The following is a 19868-nucleotide window of genomic DNA, read 5'->3' as shown; positions in this document are numbered from 1 at the left end:
GCCATTTAAGAGTTGAGTACCTGGAAGGAAGAGTTGATAACTCTCAGGGTCAGGTTTGAAAAGCTTGTTCCTTGTCTGCCCCACCCCTGACTCTCCATACCGCACACAATATTAGATGATCAGAACTTCTCTTGGCTTTTTCGGTACAATACTTTTCAGGGAAGAGGGGTGTTTTGGCTCCTTGACTTTATTTGAATCATGAATTTCAGTATCTCCTGAGATGTCCAGTGCAGATCCATCAGCTGTCTGTCAGAAACCTTGCACTCTGATGCATCATTCCAGTTTTTGGGTCTTGGATAAAATTAGAGATAGTATTAAACTGTTACAGCTGGGGGTGGGGGGAGGGAGGGCATGTCCTTCCCTTTGTCTTATCAGTTTTTTGCTACAGGATTTTCACATTGCCAGTGGAGAAACGCTGGAGACCATCAAGGTATGTGCGCAAAACTTTTAACTGAACCCAAAGAGAGAAGGTTTTCAAGGTGTTTAAATTGTATGTAGTGTTATGATGTCCGGCCATGCTGTTACACTGCGTTAATTATATTAGTACTGCCTAGAGATTATGATGCTGTGAAACCTCCATTACTGATGCGCTCCACTGGTAGTGATTGGTCTGATTTACATCTTGCTGCTCGGTGACTAGCAAGAAGAGGGTGAACCATTTACTTTTCATCACATAGCTAATTGATCCCATTCAGACAGTTAATGCCTCTGTTACACCATCGCAGTATCATGGTCCTCTCAACCCCCTAAGCCTTGTCTACATGAGAATGTTTTTCAGTATAACCTGAGGTGTGAACTTAAACCAGTCTAGTTATGCTGGTATATCCCTTGTGTGGACACTTTATTCCAGGGTAAGAGTGGCTTTTTGGTTTAGTTTATGTCACTTGGGCAAAGGTTTAAGCTAATCCTAAAAAAGCCACTTGTATCCTGGAATGAGAATGTCCATAAGGAAGGTTAGACCCGGTAAAACTACCTGTATAACTGGTAAAACTTTCCTATAGCGAAGACATTACTTCTGGCTGAATCACTTTGATTAGAAAGGTTTCAGAGGGGCAGCCGTGTTAGTCTGTATCAGCAAAAACAATAAGGCGTCCTTGTGGCACCTTAGAGACTAACAAATTTATTTGGGCATAAGCTTTCATGGGCTATAACCCACTTCATCAGATGCATGGAGTGAAACTGAGCTCAAATGGAATGTCCTGACTGGCCTGGAACGGTAGTGGTAAGAGGATATTTCGTTATCAATGGTCCACATCTCAATGACTTTGAAGATAGCCCTCCAAGACATCTGTGGCTGCTACAGATCAAAGCCAAAGGTACTGCAACAGACGGAAATAGATAAGCATCCTTATCAGGAGTCCTTGATTATTCTCAGAGCCCCTGGGACTCTCTGTTGGGCTGGAATATCTGCTTGCAGAAACTTCCTTTAAAAATGAAAGTTGCAGGAATTATTTTAGCTTTCTTCTATGTAAAAATTAAGAGACGAAAGCTGGGGGTGTGTGGGGGGAATGAAGGCTGGAGGAGAAATTATAATTACATAGAGGAAACTCTTCCTATAAACCATTCCTCTAAAGCAGTGGTTCTCAATCAGGAATCCGGGGCCCCTGGGGGGCCACGAGCAGGTTTCAGGAGGCCGTCAAGCATGGCCAGCATGAGACTCACTGGGGGCACAGGGCAGAAAGTTGAAGCCCCACCTGATGGGGCTAAAACCCTCGGACTGCAGCTAAAGCCTGAGTAATGTAGCTTTGCAAAGGAGCCTGTGGCGTGGGGCCCTGGGCAGTTTCCCTGCTTGCTACCCCCTAACGCCGGCCCTGGCTTTTATACGCAGAAAACCAGCTGTTGTGGCACAGGTGGGGCATGGAGTTTTTATAGCATGTTTGGGGGGAGGGGCCTCAGAAAGAAAAAGATTGAGAACCCCAATCTAAAGAACCAATGTTATTGGCATCGATGGTGACTACTGCATGGCAAACATTTTCAAGCCCAATTTTATGGTTTGCCTCTAAGGAAAAAGAGATGTCCCACGTGTCCGCCTGGACACTGAATGATATCGCAGGCATAAACAGTGACCATCTTGTTCTAGGTCATTAAACGTGCACTGACCGGAGTGAATGATGACACCTCCTGGCTTGTGCGTCCTGAGTGGGAATTGGGAAGAGAAGATCAGTTGTCCAGAGCAAGCTTTTAGGAAAATGTGTCATAAATTGTCCGTTCGCATTGCAGCGTTGAGTGTCCTTCCTCCCTCAAGGCTTTACAAACCTTGGCAGGGGAGTTGAGAGAGTGCACACCCTGCCCTGTGAGCCAATCCATGTGAACTGAGCAGAAAGAAATGAACCTGGAAGCCTGCCCCACATCACAGACAATCGAGCTGAAGTCGTGAATGTTCCCTTTCAGAGACCGAGCCGTGTAGCCAAGCTAGAAACTTCTACAGCACTAGCAAACCTTTTGAAAGTTCATAGCTTGCTGATGTTGTTGTGATTTGGAGCCAGACTTTGCAGTGGGGGGAAGGGTGATCTACAGGTCCAGCTTTTGCTGAGCTCATGGGAAGCTAAAACAATGAAAGGAAAGAATCTGAGTGTGTCAGCCACATTTACACCCTAGAGGGTCAGGGAAGGGAAATCTCTTCGGGCCCTGTTCTCAAGACCGAGTAACAATATTTTGGTTCATTTCCATGGGTCAAGAGTTTAGTTCCTGAGCTGAAATGCAACGTGAAGTGCATGGCAGATTTATCTGCACTCACACCCAGAGCTTCGTGGTGGGGTCACGCATCATAATGGTGCCTCAGCTTCTAACAAACGGAAAGCAGTGAGGTTTGATCTGACTGCAGGAGGGTCTGTTGAAAATGCTCTCTTAGAGGTGCTCAGGTGGAAGCCAGAAAAGAGTGTGTGCAATTTGGGGGGGGAATGTATATATTTTTGGTGCTTAAACAGGCTGCAGTCTGTCAATGCACAATATCAAAACAGTGTCTCACCTCTGGATTGGAGATTAGAGAGGTGCGCAGCGTGTGGCCTGGGGGCCAGAGACCGCCTTTAGCATCATGAAATAATGCCTCCCGGTGGCTCCTCCTTGGAACTGTATGTAGAGAACAAAGCTGATCGCTTATAGGGTTTGATTGCTGGGGCACCAAGAAGCACTTTTTATTTATTTGTCCAGAAGACACAAGTACAAGCAGATATGATGTCTTAATGCACTAATTTTATGAACATCTATGTAAATGATCTGCCTGTGGTCTCCAGGCAGACTCCCAGTGCAGCCCGTGTTGTTTCAAAGGCAGGCACTGCAGACCCCAATGCGGCCAGGGCTAGAGTGGTTCCAATAAGGAACAAGAGATATTGAAATCTCACTTTCAGGGACTGCGTACAGGTGATTCAAACGAAGGTTTACACCTGAGGCTTCCCAAGGTTTTTTTCCCAACAAACACCCACCAAATCTGTTCAAAAAGAGAACTGGCTGCAAAAAAACTTGTCATGCTGCTGCTTCCCAGTCCCCATGTGCCTTGTCCATTTTGTTTTATCCCTTGCCAGTTTCACACCACAACAAACACAGGAGTTAGGAGAGATGAATCTGAATGCAACATTTCCAGATTATTTTAAATCCAGTAAAGAAGCTGAAAAGCATCTGCCAGATCTTGACCGAAGGAATTTCTGTTTACCACAGAAGTATTTTTGGTGGGGTGAGGGAGGGAGATTGGAATAGAGGACTGAAGGCACCAAAGGTCATCTTTGTGAGTATTTCCCAACTTTCTGAATTATTCGTGTCACTAGCATCCTTTGATGGTAAATACAAACAGGCCTTCTTTCTTTTAAAGAAAAAAGTGGAGACTCAGGGTATGTCCGCTCTGCGGCCGGAGATGTAATTTCCAGCTTGAAGGAACGGTTGCTGTGATCAAGTCAGCACGCTAAAGTTAGAAGTGTAGCCATGGTGGCAGAACGGGGTAGCTGCCGGTGCGTGTGCCTAAGGTGTCTTCAGGTATATTGTGTAACGAGTCTGTGAACATATGGACACAGCTGATTCATCTGGAATATCGTTATAACTATATCGCGTCTAGCACATGAGCGTGATGGAAGTTTGTGGCCTTCTTGTAAAGGGCAAACATCAGCCCTGTCTAAAAGGTTTGAGCACAGCATTAGGAACACACAGTGGATGATTCTACTTTAGAGAAAGGCAGACCCGCTTAGCCTCTCTGTGGAGTTCATTTTCTTCATTCCGAAGAGACTTTTCAACCTGTTCATATCTTTTCTGCATTCCAGTTTTACCAGTGTGAAACTGATGGGTTGCACTTTTTCGACAGGAAGATTGACAGGAAACATCCACCAATGACAGCTGCTCATATGAGCTTTCAGTTATTGGCATTTTTCCTCGGCTCTTTCTGCTGTCAGCTCGGTTTTCTCAGACGAAACTTTCCATAGTATTAATGCTAACGATTGAACTCAAACAAGCTCCAGTTAAAACATCGATAAACAGAACAGCTCATCCAGCTAAGCTTTAACAAGCAGCAGACTCTTCGGGGCGAATCATTCCAGACTTGCACACTGGAGATGCAGGAAATATACTGAAGAGGTAATGGTTTTTTCTTTGTGCACCCTCAGGCACCAGCCGTCCAAAACTGAGAGGATCCTGAATTGCAAACTCTCCACCCAAAAACTAGGCAAGAGACCAATGTGCGTAGATTAAAGAAGCTGAAAGCTACTTTATTTGATGCAAAAAACCCTACTCTTTAGCGTAAGACTGCAAATGAAGGGTACATAGACCGATCGTTATTTTATAGTATTGTGGTGGTGTCTGAGAGCCCCAGTAGTGGGCCAGGACTCCATTGCGCTAGCTAGGCGCTGTACCAACACAGAACAAAAAGATGGTCCCTGCCTCAAAGAGCTTGCAATCTCGAATCCCTCTTTAAAATATTTTCCGAAGAAGATGGATGAGCCCCCAGTTCGATCAAAGCCAGCAGTTCCGTCTGCTCCATAGAACTCCAAAATACATCACATAATGCACCTTGCCTGAGTGGATTTACACGCTTCCCTAGTGGTTAGAGCTGGGAACTGAGAGTTGGGAGACCTGGATCCTGGTTTTGGTTTTGCCATTTGACTCATTGGGTGACCTTGGGCAAGTCACATAATCTCTCTGCTCCCTAGTTTCCTCGTCTGCAAAGCAGAGAAAAGTACTTGACAACCTTTTGTAAAGTACGTTGCGGTCTTTACACAAAAGTTGTTACATAAAGGAAAGGTCTTTTCTCCTTTCTACAAAATAATGTTGTTGTTGCTATTTATCTGTATTATCCTAACACCTGAGAGCCCCAGTCACCTTTCCCAAATAACATTTCAGAGTTTTTGCATATTGAGAGAATCGCATTTCCTGCTCATGGAAAGATTAGATCAAAAATTAGGCAGCTACCGTCTTTTTCAAAGTTGTACCGAGGAGCAGCCTTAAAAATGAAGTCTGGGAGAGTCTGAAGATCTGTATCATTCTAATGGAAAACTGAGAAAAAGCATCTAAATTACTGGTGCTATAATAGAAACTAAACTGATTGCCTTGGTATTCAAGTAAAATGGGGGTGCTTATTCAGCTGGCTTAAAGAGAGGGGTATATGGATGCCGAGCCTGATACCAGGCTAATACAACAGACTTAAACAAGGGAACCACCTCAAGAAACACGGCTAAGAGATGTTACAGCTGAAACACCTTCCCATTCTAAACTCCAAGTGCAGTGAATGTTAGAACCCCCCTATCCCCAGTATGGCTGAAGACCTTATTTTGTCCAACATCTTCTTGAAAAGTTCCAGAATAATGGTAAAGGAATGCTTACAAGCCAGGCTCTGTTTTGATTGTTACAACACCGAAGACTTTTCCATGCTCTTTCATGTGCCCAAGAATTGAAATTCCTGATGGGAATCTAACATGGTGGGAAAAGCTCCGGACTAGTTGCTGCTAATTTTCCTGTCTCACCCATGAGGACGAAGGTCTCTAGATCGATCCACAGTCGTTTGAATGAGATTGGGCAGTGGGTCAGGTGACTGAGACAAAGGCTTAGTTACAGAGAATCCCATGTTGGCAAACCATGTCCTCCAAGGCCAAACTGACTGGACCCTGGCCTCCAAGACCACCTGTTAAAGATGGTCATCACTTCTTCCAAGGAGTTGACCTCTATCCTTCTGCCAGAGAAATATGTTTGGGGAGGAAAGGGGCTGAAAAATCTCTGCTACATGATGGTTTAAACGTATTGACTGAATCAGTGACTTCAAACCCGCAATGGCCAGCTGCAGCCAAGGACTTTCCACCTCTTCATTCCTCCCCTTTCTTCGTTTATTGAGAAATTACTGCAGAGGAGGAGGAATCGCCAGCCTGCCACGAACAGTTCCTGTAAAGGCATAGTGAGCACTAGAGGAATTAAGCTCTGGGTGGGAAAAGCAAAGAAAAAAGAGCCAAAAATGACATGCTGCCATTGGTGCCTGTCACTTGTCAAACATGGCAAGAGGACAGCCCTTGAGTTCTGAATTGGCGGCGCATTAGGGATGGAACTTCTGCCACCGATTTTCAAATTTTGTAGATAAAATTATAATAATCGAACCATATTTTAGGGTAAATCTAAACACTGTTGTGCAAGTTCTCTGTAACTTTTGTCCTCATGTAATAAATCCTTGCGATGGGTTATTTGAAACCTGAGTTTCCCAATGGACTGTATTCTTTAACTTAGGCAATACTTACTTTTCAGGCCAATAATGATTTTGAACTTGAGCATGTGAGAGACAGAGAGAAATCCCTAGACAGAAATAACTTAAGCAACACCTTGATTTTATTTTACAGAGCAGAGGCTCACAGATCCTTCATGCTGCTGGCACCCTCTCTGGCTGTAAAAACCCCAGAAGGATTCATGATGCACTCAGAGGGAGTGAATAAAACCATTCTAGTCACCTTTTCATTCAGAGGCTGCTCTTTCTAAATACCTCCCCCTTGCCCTGTGTAAAGGGAGATATTTGCCAAATCTGCCATTGTAACACATCAAAGAAACCCACCACCACCCACAAAATACTCCACAAACCTTCTTTTGGTGAAAAGAGTGGTTGTTTTCTTTATATTATTCTCTCAACTTTTTGGGAAGGCGGCTGATTCCATGACACTGTCAACAGCACCACTGTTTATAAGAATGTTTTGCACTTTTACACCACTTTCCATTTTCCAAGTGCAATACACACATTTACTAGCCCTTGTGACACCCCCAGGAGTGAATAAGTAGGAATAGCTCCTTTACTCCTCATTTTAAAAACCAGGAAGCAGAGCCACGTGGAGGTTAAGTGAATTCTCCAGCAAGCATGCCTGAATTCTAATCTGGGTCTGGTGTTTAGCCCTGTGCTTGATGCCATAGACCAGAGGTTCTCAATCTGTGGCACGAGAGCAACAACCAAGCGGTATGTAGATTGGATTAAAGTGTAGTATTCGAGGAAGAATCTATTATAACTGCACCAATTAGAATCCGCAAGGTGGCATACCTAGAATTTTCTGAGTTTTAGATGTGGTACGGTAGGTCTTAGTTTGAGGACCACTGCCCAAGACGATGCTGTTTTATAGAGAGAGAAGACTCGTGCAAGCGTAGGGATTTGGATTTTGGCACCCAAAGGAGTTAGCATTTACTGTAGATCAAGGCCATGTCAACACTGTGGAGCCTTTGCTGGTCTAGCCCCCTAAACGTAAGCCGGACTTCCACTGGCATAGCTACATCACGAATTAGTTGGTGTTGGTCCTGCTTTGAGCAGGGGATTGGACTAGATGACCTCCTGAGGTCTCTTCCAACCCTAGTACGCTATGATTCTATGATCACCTCTCCAAATGACATTAGCTACGCCAGCAGAAGCACTCTTCTGATGTAATAGTTGTGCCTACACTGAGTGGGTTGCCGGCATAGCTGTGTCAGCTGTGGGTGTGATTTTTTTTCACACTCCTACCCGACAGCTTTGCTGACAAAACTTTATAGTGTAGTCCGTGCCCAAGACACCTGTCTGAAAGCTGCAGGTAAAAGTCACTATGATTCTGTCTTAGCACCAGTACTGCACTATGTGGCTTGGAAGATTATGTGCAACACAGAAGACAGTCTCCAAAAAAGTAGCTCACTATGTCTCCGTAGCCGGAAAGCGTGCTACTGTCAAAATAGCAGTGTGTGAAAGGGTGACTTTTTGAATAGAAAAGTCCTGTTGCATCCCTGACTGCACCAACATTGTGTCAGGTGCATGCGAATGCAAAGGGAAGCCATGCTTGGGAGAGGGAGGGGAAACCGTTGTCACCCAGTAAAGTTGCTGTTATGTGAACAGAGTGAAAGGGACTAGATGGGTGGAGTTGATTGATTGTAAGTACCGTTCAGTAACAATGTAAAATAGCATTTCAGTGACACGACCTGCAGAAAGATTGAATCTTGGTGTTTCCTCACACCTATTGCCGATTCTGCTATTGATTATCACCTTTATTGAATAAACTCTCTACGGTAGCATGCAGAAGAAGGTTCCCCAACTCACAAGGATGACATCCGCACTCTTCCTTCACCCCTAAAGTATTAGCAGCAGGATTTACTCTCTAGTTCTTTATGAGCTGGTTTTAGCCGCTATCTCCAGGATGGTTTACACATGTGCCCCTGGAAAGGAAAATCAACATCCCTTTCAGGATTGCAGGTCTGAACCCAAGAACAGAAATGAGTTTGTTAGATGAGTCAAAATATTTATGCGACGTACTCTGAATAGTATTTTGAGGTAGCGTGTTAGCAGCAACTCCCCTTATATGAACGTGCTTCTGTGCTTGAAGATACCATCTCCAGAGCCCAACCTCAGAGCCTCCTTCTGTGCTAGTCTCTGAGCTGTTTTGATGGTGGTTCAGCACCTGATCGTTTGCTGGAGCCCCAACATAACTTTGGACTCAAGTTGTAGCGTGCCTAGCTGGTCGGTGGCTTTGGGATGTGGGTGGAAGGGGGAGGTAAACTTCCTGTATGAATGTCCCATCAGAATGCGGTATCTTTAATGGAACAGGGAGGGGACAATCTGTCTCTTGTTCTCCTGCCTTGGTTCATTTCACAGTCCAGCTGGTGGTATTTTTAACCCTTATGTGACCCCAAAGGAATGCATGTGGCTCCTTTCTCCGAGCAGCTGGGTGGGGATGGGGTGGGAGGGAGGCAATGCTTTCTCCTTGTTGAACACTTTCCAGACCTGCTTAAAGCATTGCTGGCTAGTATTTTGAGCACCAGCAACACAAGCAAAAATGCCTCCTCTTTCACAGCTGTTAAATCATCTTAAAGGCACAACGTCCCTGTTGAGGGGAAGTGATATTAGATTGGGGAACAAGAAAACTAGGAAGAAAGCTCAGATAAGCTTCGTGCATTGCACGTTGTAGACTTCAACATGAAAGGTAAGAGCTGATGGTTACAAATCTATGGTAATCTTTACTAGGGGAGTAAGACCAGCCTTGGTTGAGGTGCTGGAGGGTAGCGGAGAAGTATCACTGGTATCATAGCTCTTGTGTACTTCTGATTTGGTAATCTGAGAGTATGGTAAATAAATCTGTTTTCAGAGAGACACTTGAGTCTTAGGGGCCCTTGCGGTGGTCAGTGTTCCCATTCCTCATGAGCAGAGGAGGAGCAAATAAGTACTCAGACCACTAGAGATACTTGGAGCAGAACCGGCTTGCAATTGTTCATCTGAAAACAACTGAATGGCGGTGACCTTGACCGGTCAGTGGAAAGTCAGGAAAGCATTTCGGTCTCTCTTGAGCAGAACATCATGTGCAAGTGAAAACTGAGAGTGAAGTAATTGAACTGAAAGCTGCTGAGAGATGCAATGGAGTAATATTGAGGTGGTTTTGTTGTAATTGGCTTGTTGGTTCAATAATAAAGTGAGTCCCTTTTGGGAGTCAGCTTGGGTCACTGTTCCAAACCCTCCCACTCACACATGCTGGTAAACGAATCAGTTTGCCGGGTCTCAGCTGTCCTGTTCTGGGAAGCATTGCCATGGGATGTCTCCCTTTCAAAGGAGTATTCCTAACCTGGTTGTATTGATACTTGAAATGAAATACTCTGCATCCATGGTCCAACCCTGATCCAGGGGGTGCTAAAAATACCAGCTTCCTCTAATACCAGGAATGTTGGGCTCTTTGAGAAGGGAGGGAGAGGGGATGAGGTTTGTCTAAAACTGGCAGAGTAGAAAAGGAAGGTGTTGGGCATTGCTGGTTTGGAGGATAGATTTGCTTCTCCGTTTGCCAGCGCTGTGCAGATGCATGGAGAAATGTGAGATTGAGCATGTACTTAGTTACATGCATGTGTGGTTACATCATGCCATCTCTGACTGCGTTCTCCCACAATACTTTGTGTGACCTGATGGTTCAAAAAACAGTAGTACCTATTTGATTTGCAAGGGAAAGGTGCGGGTGACGGTCGCCAGTAGAAGACTCAGTATTGTAGAGCAGCTGATGATATTTTAGTTGATTTATCCCTGGCACTTAAAGAACGACCACCACTAACTACCACTGCTAACTAAAAGGAAGTGAGTGACCTTCCAATTCTTCCATCCAAAGGATCCCCATAATACCGTTACCTCACTTCCTAGAGTCTCCAGAAAGTTGCTGTCAGCTAATAGTGCTCCATCTCTTTGGGGTTTCTGCTAAGTTGCTGACTCACTACGTGGCTGAGCAAGTAATTTAGTTTCTCCATTTGTTAAATAGGGTTAATACCTATAGACCTTCCAGGGTGGTTGTAGGTTTCCATATTTATTAAGGAGAGTTGAGATCTCCAGGGGAAAAGTGGTAGTACCTTTGTTGTGTCTAGATTTGGGACCCCAGAGTGGACACTGTGCAGATCGCCCTAAACTTCGTCTGTATAAGTGGGATACTTGGTTGCTGCCTGGCCGTTTTCTACCACACCCCGCTGTGCCTCTCCTGCTGTGACAATCAATCAGCTGTTTAGCTTGGGCGGCTTCCTGCAGGGCGTGTTCTAGAATGGCATGGGCCCTGTCACCAGCTGGAAGCAGGGAGTTGTTTATAGTGAAGAGGTCTCGGTGTTGTTTTATCAGACAGACTAAAATCTCTGTTCAGTCCTGTATGCACTTTGGAACAAAGAGATTCCCTGTGAGCAGAGCAGGAGGTTTTGTGGGGAACTGGGCGGTTGTTATATACAGAAATGGCATTTGGCAAGTTTTTATAAAAATAAGTGCCCTCCCAGCCATCAAGACATACCATTCCAGCAGGTGGATTTTTACCTTGAACCTGCCATCTTAAATAGGAGGTTTATTCTTATGCCTGTTTCAGGGTGTGTCTTCCACCTCCTTCTGTGGGTGGAAGATTAATAGTGCATTGTGGGAGCGCCAGTTCTCACAATGATTAAGCACAGAAGTGCCATGGTATTTGGCACATTAGATTGTGTGAAGCTGTGTTAATCGCTGCTATACTGTGTAGGCTATTGGCTTTATTATTTTTTTTTAAGAAGAATTTAGCCAGATCCTTGTTAGCTGCCATGCAAATAAATAGTTAAAATGAAACTTGCAAACTTTTATAGAGCTGTTAGAGGCTGCATTCTCAGGGGCATGTATGTTCTAGCATAGGTGCTTTGGTGGGACCGTCTCCCTGTTTTATAAATGGAACCAGCTTTTCTGATTTGAAGAGTGGGATTGTATGCTGGCTGAGGTCTGACGTGAAATCAGTTTGAAGTCAGCTGTAAGCCAAGTGGATAAAAGAACAACCACCACAGCACAGTTGGATCAGATTATCCCCACAGCTTTTGTCTACAATGTGCTCCAAGCGTAGGGTTTAACCACATAGTGCTACTAACTGTGTAACGCACAGAAATGTCAATTTCCAAGATTTGGGGAAACCAGTGAATCTAGGAGGAAAGAGGCAGCAATGGAGTAGAGATAACTAAATCCCCTAGGATTTTGGTCGGCGGTGGGGGGGAAGGGATGTGAGAACCAAAAAAACCCCACCATAAAAATCCTGTCTACACCTAGAGCGGCAGTGTAGGGTAAAGTTGGAAATAGTGTAATTCATTTATACAGCACTTTTACCCTGAGACCACAGCTCTTCCCGAACATCACACATGAGTGTTGTGCAGCTACCAGTATCCGCAGGAGGAATTGAACTTGCCTTCTCCACTGCAGGTTTGGGGCCAGATTTCTTGCTGCTAAATTTCCTGAATGAAGTCTGTCCATCAGGGGACAGGATAAGACCCACAAAAAGATGAATAATTTCAAAACGATAGAGCTGCCAAATTCCAGGAAGAAGGTTATAGGAAGTTTGCACAATCCTGGAGGGAGGCTTGCATTTTGGTCTCCCGACTTTGCTTTCTCTCCTGCCCTCTCTGAACCTGTATCCCTCCTTCCAGTCCTGGTGGCTTTACTAGGAATGCTGCTTGCTCTCTCTTCCCCCTCCTCCCAATCACTGTAGTATCTGAGTGCCTTTCACAATCTGTAATGTGTGTATCTTCACATCCCCAGGAGGTAGGGCAGGGGTAGGCACGCGAGCTGATTTTCAGTGGCACTCACACTACCTGGGTCCTGCCCATCAGTCCAGGGGGCTCTGCATTTTAATTTAATTTTAAATGAAGTTTCTTAAACATTTTAAAAACCTTATTTACTTTACATACAACAATAGTTTAGTTATATATTATAGACTTATAGAAAGAGACCTTCTAAAAACGTTAAAATGTATTACCGGCACACGAAACCTTAAATTAGAGTGACTAAATGAAGACTCGGCACAGCACTTGTGAAAGGTTGCTGACCCCTGAGGTAGGGCAGTGCTATTATCCCCATTGCACACATGGGGAACTGAGGCACAGAGAGGCTAGATAACTTGCCCAAGGTCACACGGTAAGTCTGTGGCACAGCACGGGATGTAATCCAAATTTCCCAAATACCAAGCTAGTTCCCTGACTACTGGACCATCCTCTATCCATTGGCTCATTCCGCTCCCTCAGTTAATCCAATCATCACCCTGCTCTGCCCGAAACATGTGGCCAGCATGGGGAGCCAAGTACATCTCAGAGGAGTGCTCACATACTAGAGCAAGGAGCGTTCCCTGGATTGCACTCAGCCCCCCACTTTGGCCAGGAAGTGAGTGAATGAAAGGAACCAACCAGCATAGAAAAGGGCTTGAATAGTGGGGGCAGGAGGGAATTAGCAGCCCGAGGTGGAGGAGAGGAAAAGAGTCTGGTAAAGGAGCAGGAGAAAATCTCTGACTGCACTCTGGGCTCATTGGATCAGAGAATCTCAAGCTGCTAGGTGGCCGACTTGGGGGTCTACAGCGAGCTAGCTGATCATGTGATGCACTCTTTATTTCCAGCTGCTAAATTACATTAAAAGACAGCTAAAAATATATTAAATGCCTTCCTAATGTTACTTTTTCCCATAAGCAATTTCTGTAGTTGCCAGAGGGAGGTTATGCAATTGTGAAATCGGGCGATGGAACCGATGCAATTGTGAATGAGAAGATAGGTGGTCCATGAGACAATCACTGTCTGAAAACGCAGTCCTGTTAGAAAGGTTGGAGAACCACAGACCTAAAGTCCCAAAAGCAGGTGCTCCCACTTCAGACGAGGCTCTTGGCAAAGCTTTTTTATTTTTATTTTTTTTAAACACAGCTGTTTCTCGGTAAGTCTGAAACAACCCTCAGAATGAATTTTAGCAGAGATCATTTATTAGTAGGAAATTATCATTATACAGCACTGCCAGCGCGCATGATGCTTCACAGAATATCGAGAGCGCATTGCAATTTAATAATAAAGACTAGACAAAGCACAGAGCAACCTGGAAATCGGCAAGAGGCCTCAGCAGTAAGGAAAAAGCAGTAATTCAGATCGGGGGCCGTCTTCCTGTATGTCTTCACAACACCTTGCTCAACTTGGGGTGCTCCCAGATATCTACCATATAGAATGGTCTTTGAGGGATTTGAAAGAAAAAGGGAACACGTGGTGGGAAGGAAGTGTGAGACTGATCCAAACCCAGGGGACAGGTTGAATGAGAGGAGGAGGAGGAGAGAAAAGTAGCAATGAAGAGAAGATTGGGAGGAATATCCTGAGTGAAGGGGTGGGGAGAGGAGGAGAAAATGGGCAGAGATGTAGGTGGAAGCTTGGTTGCAAAGGGTCTTGAAGGGGAGGACAAGACATTTTGAGAAGAATTAAGAGTAAAGCAAACCTGTAATGTAAATTCTTAGCTACTGATCAGTGCCTGAGCACTGGCATTGCTCTGTATATCGGCGCCCTGTACAGTCATATTAAGAGCTGTCATGACTTTGGGTAGCGTTGGGTAATGTCCTATTGGGCTTTTTCGCAGGGAGCGGGCAGAAGAGGGCTAATATACCCCAACTGGCTCTTCTTTTGAGGGCAGGATTACTGAAGGGAGAGTTGGCATCTCATTCCTCTCTAGGGTGACCAGACAGCAAATGTGAAAAATCGGGATGGGGGTGGGGGGTAATAGGAACCTATATAAGAAAAAGACCCCAAAATCGGGACTGTGCCTAATAAAATTGGGACATCTGGTCACTCTCTTCCTCTCTAGGAATTCACAAAGAACATACTCCTTGTTCACCTGCTGACTGGAAACTGATTTTGTGATTGGCTAAGATGTATGTTCCTAATGGGGCAGGTAAACGCAGATTTGCTAATTAAACCAACATCACATTTCAGGTTCCTCCCTGCTACATTTTCTTTAAAAACCAGGCTGTAGGTCCCAGCTAGCTGTGAAATGAACACTCCCCCTCCCCCACCCCCTCCTCCTTTTTTTTTTGGAGCTCTGGGGTAGAGTCTGGAAGCTCTATCAGATGTTTATTTCAGTAACAGAGATTGCTGCTGGCAGGTCTCCACATACCAAAACCATTGGGAGAAATCTGAAAGGACAAAAATTCAGAGGACCATAGGCTCCCTCCCTTCACACACCACATAACAAATATAAAATTGGAGGAGAGCCATTTGAGTTAGGAAATGCTGTCTCTCTCTCAGTTAGGACTCTTCAACTCCAGGACTACTCCCGACTGTATGACACTCAGTAACCTGTCAAGCCTTGCTTTAGAGTCTTTTCGTGATCAGTCTGATTATGACTTTTGAGGACCTGATAATATTTGAGCCCAAACCTCCGTGGAAAGCCCAGTATCATGGGTTTGTAGTCGGCTGCATCTGCTTTAATACCTATCTGATTTTCTACTGGTTTTAGAGATAGGGGATGTGATGGAGGATAACTGACCTGCTCTGGACACGTGACTTGGTGAGGAAATAGGAAAAGAATTTCTGGCTCTGAAGCTGGCAGTTCCACATCGAGATCATTCTTTATAATGGAACAAAAACCCTCAGCACCCCCAGCCTGGATTCCTGGAATTCCTCCTGCAGAAGGGGCCCTAAAGTATTTAACAGTCCCACTCAAAGAGAGTTTGCACAGTGAAGGTGTGGGGGGGAGGGAGTGGGTTTATTGGTGAAATGGTGGGGCCGGCCTTTCTTGTGTTGTTTCAGCTGGGTTGAATTATTAAAGTAAACCAAGACCTGCTCTCCCTTAACTGTAAAATCTGTGCTTACGCACAGAGCCAGAGATGGGCTAGATCGGTCATGGAGTGTGTGTGTGAGAGAGAGAGAAAATACTGGCAGACCAAGCTGGGTACAAGATGTGTGCCAACCATATTAATCCTCTGGAGGTCTATGTTGGAGGGTTGATATTTTTGAGAGAACGGTGCAGCCCAGGATAGATTCTGCTACTTAAAGGAGCTCTTAGGTGATTAATTCAGATTGCCAACTACATCCATAGTAGGGTGTCCTGTCTGCACAAGGCTCAGACATGGTTTGGCTGTCAGGTCTCCTTCCCCCTCTTCTTAGAATGGTACTTTGACATATTTTATGAATGGAAATGACTTCCTCCCCACCTCCCACAGGCTTCTTTCATCTCTACCCAACTCAACTGGACAGTATAGGAAATGTAACACGTTTTTAATGTTCATAAATGTGGAAAACTTATCCTTGCAAAATATGTGTTTTCATTTTTCAGAAGGAGAACAAGCTCTTGCGGATGGTTTCATAGGATGATTTATGCAGTTGGTGTTCGTTGTCATTTAGCCTTCGCGCTAAGGATTGTTTATAGACTTTTGCTTGGGAGATGAGGACAAGTGCTAGACATGTGGGTCTGCTCGAAAAGAGGGGGTGGCACTTGCTCAGTCAAAGTGGAAAGATGGAGGCGCGTTTAAAATACAGGGGCTAGAGATCTGAGTTCAACTCACAACCCTGCCACAAGCTCTCTTTTTGACATTGGGCAAGTCCAGATGTTTTCAGCAGGACACCTGCAGCTCTGTCTGGTCTCGGTGGTTAGTGGGTGTGCAGAAATTCTGAAAATGTTTGCGTCGGTTTCTCCTCTGTAAAATGGTGATTGCTCACCAGGGCATTATGAGTATGGGAATGTTTGTGAAGCTCTGATACCATGGTGATGGGAGCAAGTAAGTAGATGGCAATAGACCTATATAAAATATAATTTAGTAGTATTGGTGTCCCCCCGCCCCCTGTTGTTAGTATCGCCATGTTCTAATTCCTAGGCCATTTTCTAAGTCATCCATAAAACCCAGGAGGGCGTGTGTCTTGTGGGGTTGTCCAGCCTTAACTGGGTTGTTGGATGTTGCTGAGAGCTGTGTTGAAGCTTTTTCAGAACACTCTGGTTTTCTCTCAAACCTGCCACGTCTCTTAGCAGGCCTCTGCTTAGTGAGTCACACATTCAGCTTACCTCCCTCTTCCAACCCCCCAGAGGACTTTTTAAATTTGCCCCATTTAACCATTTTAAATCGACAATAAGAACGAAGAGGGAGAGTGTGGTCAACATGTGATGCAAAGGTTGTGGAGCAATGGATCTAGCAGGAATCCATAGTCTCAAGAAAAAAAAAAAGTAAAACATATGATGTCATTATTGTTTTAGGATTAAGCAGCCTAAACCCAGTACTGACGAACTTCACAGGTTTTTGGAATGAGAGCTAGGAGTGCTGGGAAATGAATGCTGTTTCAGGGTAACCAGAAATGAAAATATGACTATAACTTTATATTAAAGTGGCTAATAAAATAATTATGGGGAAATATATAGTCTGATTAGTCTCTTGCACTGATAATTTTTTTTAAATGCACGTCAGTAAACAAAAAGTAGGTTCTGTGGTGGTGTGCCAAGATATCACCACAGTTTTTTGAACAGTTAGGTTGCAAGATTCCCCAGTGACATCTTGTAATAAACTAGGGAGGGAGTCTGTGAGAGCATTAAATACCCTATGGTCCTCTTCTGCAAAAATCCATCCAGTCAGCAATTAAAACCTTTCAAATGGTCTACGGGGAGATGGCACTGACCTGTGGGTACAACAGATTTACTTGTACCAGGGATCCTCCCACCTCCCCCATGGGGGCAGCAGATGCAACACAGTGTGCTCCGCACCTTACCATCAAAGGAGAACAACCCCCCCCCCCCCGGAGGGGCTGATTGTGACCCTGGGGAGAATGACAAGGCTGGAAGTAGCACTAGAGAAGACCCAGTGGGTCACCTCGCCTAGCTCCCCAGGGCGGTTCGGTGCAGCACAGCGTGTGTGTTGTTTCCCAGGGCTCGCATGGTGCGTGGAGGAGGCGTTCCCAAGCCCTGGTGCAGAGAAGGTCAGCAGCTAGGGGACAGGCAGGGAATCCCCGAGGCCGGGACGGTGCATGGTGGGCAGGAGAGGTGATGGCTGCACCTGGAGGCTGGGCGGGAAACTCCTGCCGCCGTGCGAATGTAACCCCGCGCGTTTCCACGGGTGAATGGCTCTGGGCTCGGGTTTCATGGCAGTCACAACGGGGTAGGAGGAAATCCTCCCCTCCCCCATTCCCTCTCCTGGTGCAGGTGTCGGCAGGACACCTGGCCGGAGGGGAGAGGGGCTGGCGGGGCGCGCCGGGGCTGGGGAAGGGGGGATACCCGAGCCCAGCCACAGGCAGAGAGACAGGGCGTTGCTTCTCTTTGTCGGGGGATTTGCACTCTGCCCCCTCCCCCCGAGAGGAGGAGCTTCCCGAGACAAGGCAGGGGGAAGGGAAGGGAAGCGCCTGGTATTTCCCCCCGCCGGAGCCGGCGCTAAACCCGCCGTGTCGCTTTGCCCCAGCCCCGCGTTTCCTTCAGCCCACGGTGGCCCCGGGAGCCCCGAAGAGCTGCGCCGGGCGGCCGCAGCTTCGCCCCTAGCCCCGCGGGAAGGATTTGCCTTTATCTGGCTACGGAGCCGCGTTTCTTTCTTCTCCCGGTGCGCGTCTCCAAGCCCGGGGCGCGCTCGGGCCACCCCCGTCTCCAAGCCCGGTGCGCGCTGGGGCCACCCTCCTCCCCGCCTTCCCTTGTCTGCCGGCCCCTCCCCGCGTCCCCGCCTTCCCTTCCCTTCTCCCGGTCTGTCCTTCCCACCCTGCTGGTCCCCGCCCTCCCGTCCCCGCCAGCCCCCTCGCCAGAGTTGGCAGCTTGCTGGGAGCCGCGATCTTTCAGCGCCGTCTCCAGCCCCGCGCACCGGGGAGCTCCAGCGCGGCCGCAGGAGCCGGGGTCCGAGGGGGCGGTCGCGGCTTTGCCCCGGGAGCGGGGGGGTGGGGATGGATCCCGAGGCTCCCTGAACCCACCCGCTGAGAGGGGGAGTGGGGGCTGCCGGCGAGCCCCGGCCTTCCCGCGAAGCCTTTTGTTCCCCCGGCAAGAAGTTTGTGCGCAAAGGCCCGTGACAGCTGCAGCCTCCACTCTGGGCAAGGCAGGAGGAGGAGGAGGAGAATAGCGGCGGCTGCTTGACATGCATCCCACGGAGCGGCGGCTAGGAGCAGCGCTGGCCGGGGACTCGCAGAGGGGGAGGCGGGGCGCTTTCCGCTCGCAGCCCGGCCGCCGCCGCCGCACCAGCCAGGGCTGAAGCACACAAAAGGCGAGAGGGAGGAAAGGAAACTAACTTCCTGGAGACTTGTCCGCAGCCCCCTCTCCAAAGCGGCCACCTGCGTTCGGGGCGGGGGAGAAAGTCCTGGGACACCGGCGGGGGTTGGGTGGCTCTGCCGCCTGGAGTCCTCTTCTGCGCCTCCCCGGGAACGCAGCATGGGAAAGCCGAAGGGAGCCTCTCCGGGAACCGAGAGGAAACCGGGAAAGCAGTGGGCTGCTATCGGCAGGACCTGGGAAAGTTAGTCCCTCTGGCCTCTCTGCTGTTCGCTTTCCTTCCAGGCGAGGATCCCCCAAATATTCCTCCTTTGCGATCGGGAACTTGGGAAATCTTTGCAGATCTGCTGAGCCCCCCCTCTCTCCACGTCTGGGGCGTTTGAAAGCCTTTAAAAAAAATCTGCTGCCGATGAAGGAATCTGCCGTGTATGTTCCACCGAGAAGCTGTTTTTTGTTTTTGTCATTTTCTTTGATTCCGATCGTTATGGCTTGATTGGGTAAAAGGAACAGCAATGCCATCATGGTTTTGAGACAGGAAGACCCAGAGTTTGCCCTGAATGAAGAACTTCCTGTGTTTAAACTTGCAGGAATATCCGCTCACCAGCTTAGTTCAAATGAAAACACTCGAGTTGTGGAGGGAGAGGCTAATTCAGACCAGCTGGACTTTACAGGACTAGAGCTGGGAAGAAAATGAGAGGAATCCGTTGGAGCCTGGGCTGCAATACATGAAGAGACTGGAGAAGCTTTGCCTTTGTTATTAAAGAAGGGCACGCTCGGTATAAATTAACAGCTTCAAACTCATCTGCAGCTTCTGTCGGAAATAATGATTGGGAGTATTTATTGAATAGAAGCTGTCATACTCGGATGGTTTTTGCTGACAGAGTTGCCAGGAGAAAGGAACCTTACCTTAAAAGCAACCCCTAGAAGGAATTATTTGGCTAGTGATTTTTTTTTAAGAAATGTGCTGTTTATCAGCTTGGGACCACCAGGATTACGGGAGGGGCTA

The 19868-nt window shown here is 46.8% G+C and overlaps 1 protein-coding gene across 32 annotated transcripts in view; it reads left to right on the top strand.

Annotated features, from left to right (window-relative positions):
• MACF1 (microtubule actin crosslinking factor 1) overlaps positions 1 to 19868 on the top strand; it is a 249139-nt gene that overhangs the window by 171474 nt on the left and 57797 nt on the right. The gene's annotated exons all lie outside the window — the stretch shown is intronic.

Source organism: Chrysemys picta, chromosome 23 (genome assembly GCF_011386835.1).
Source record: "Chrysemys picta bellii isolate R12L10 chromosome 23, ASM1138683v2, whole genome shotgun sequence".
Taxonomy (NCBI): Eukaryota; Metazoa; Chordata; order Testudines; family Emydidae; genus Chrysemys; species Chrysemys picta.
Note: the sequence above shows the minus strand (reverse complement) of the source record. Positions and strands in the feature narration are given on the sequence as shown.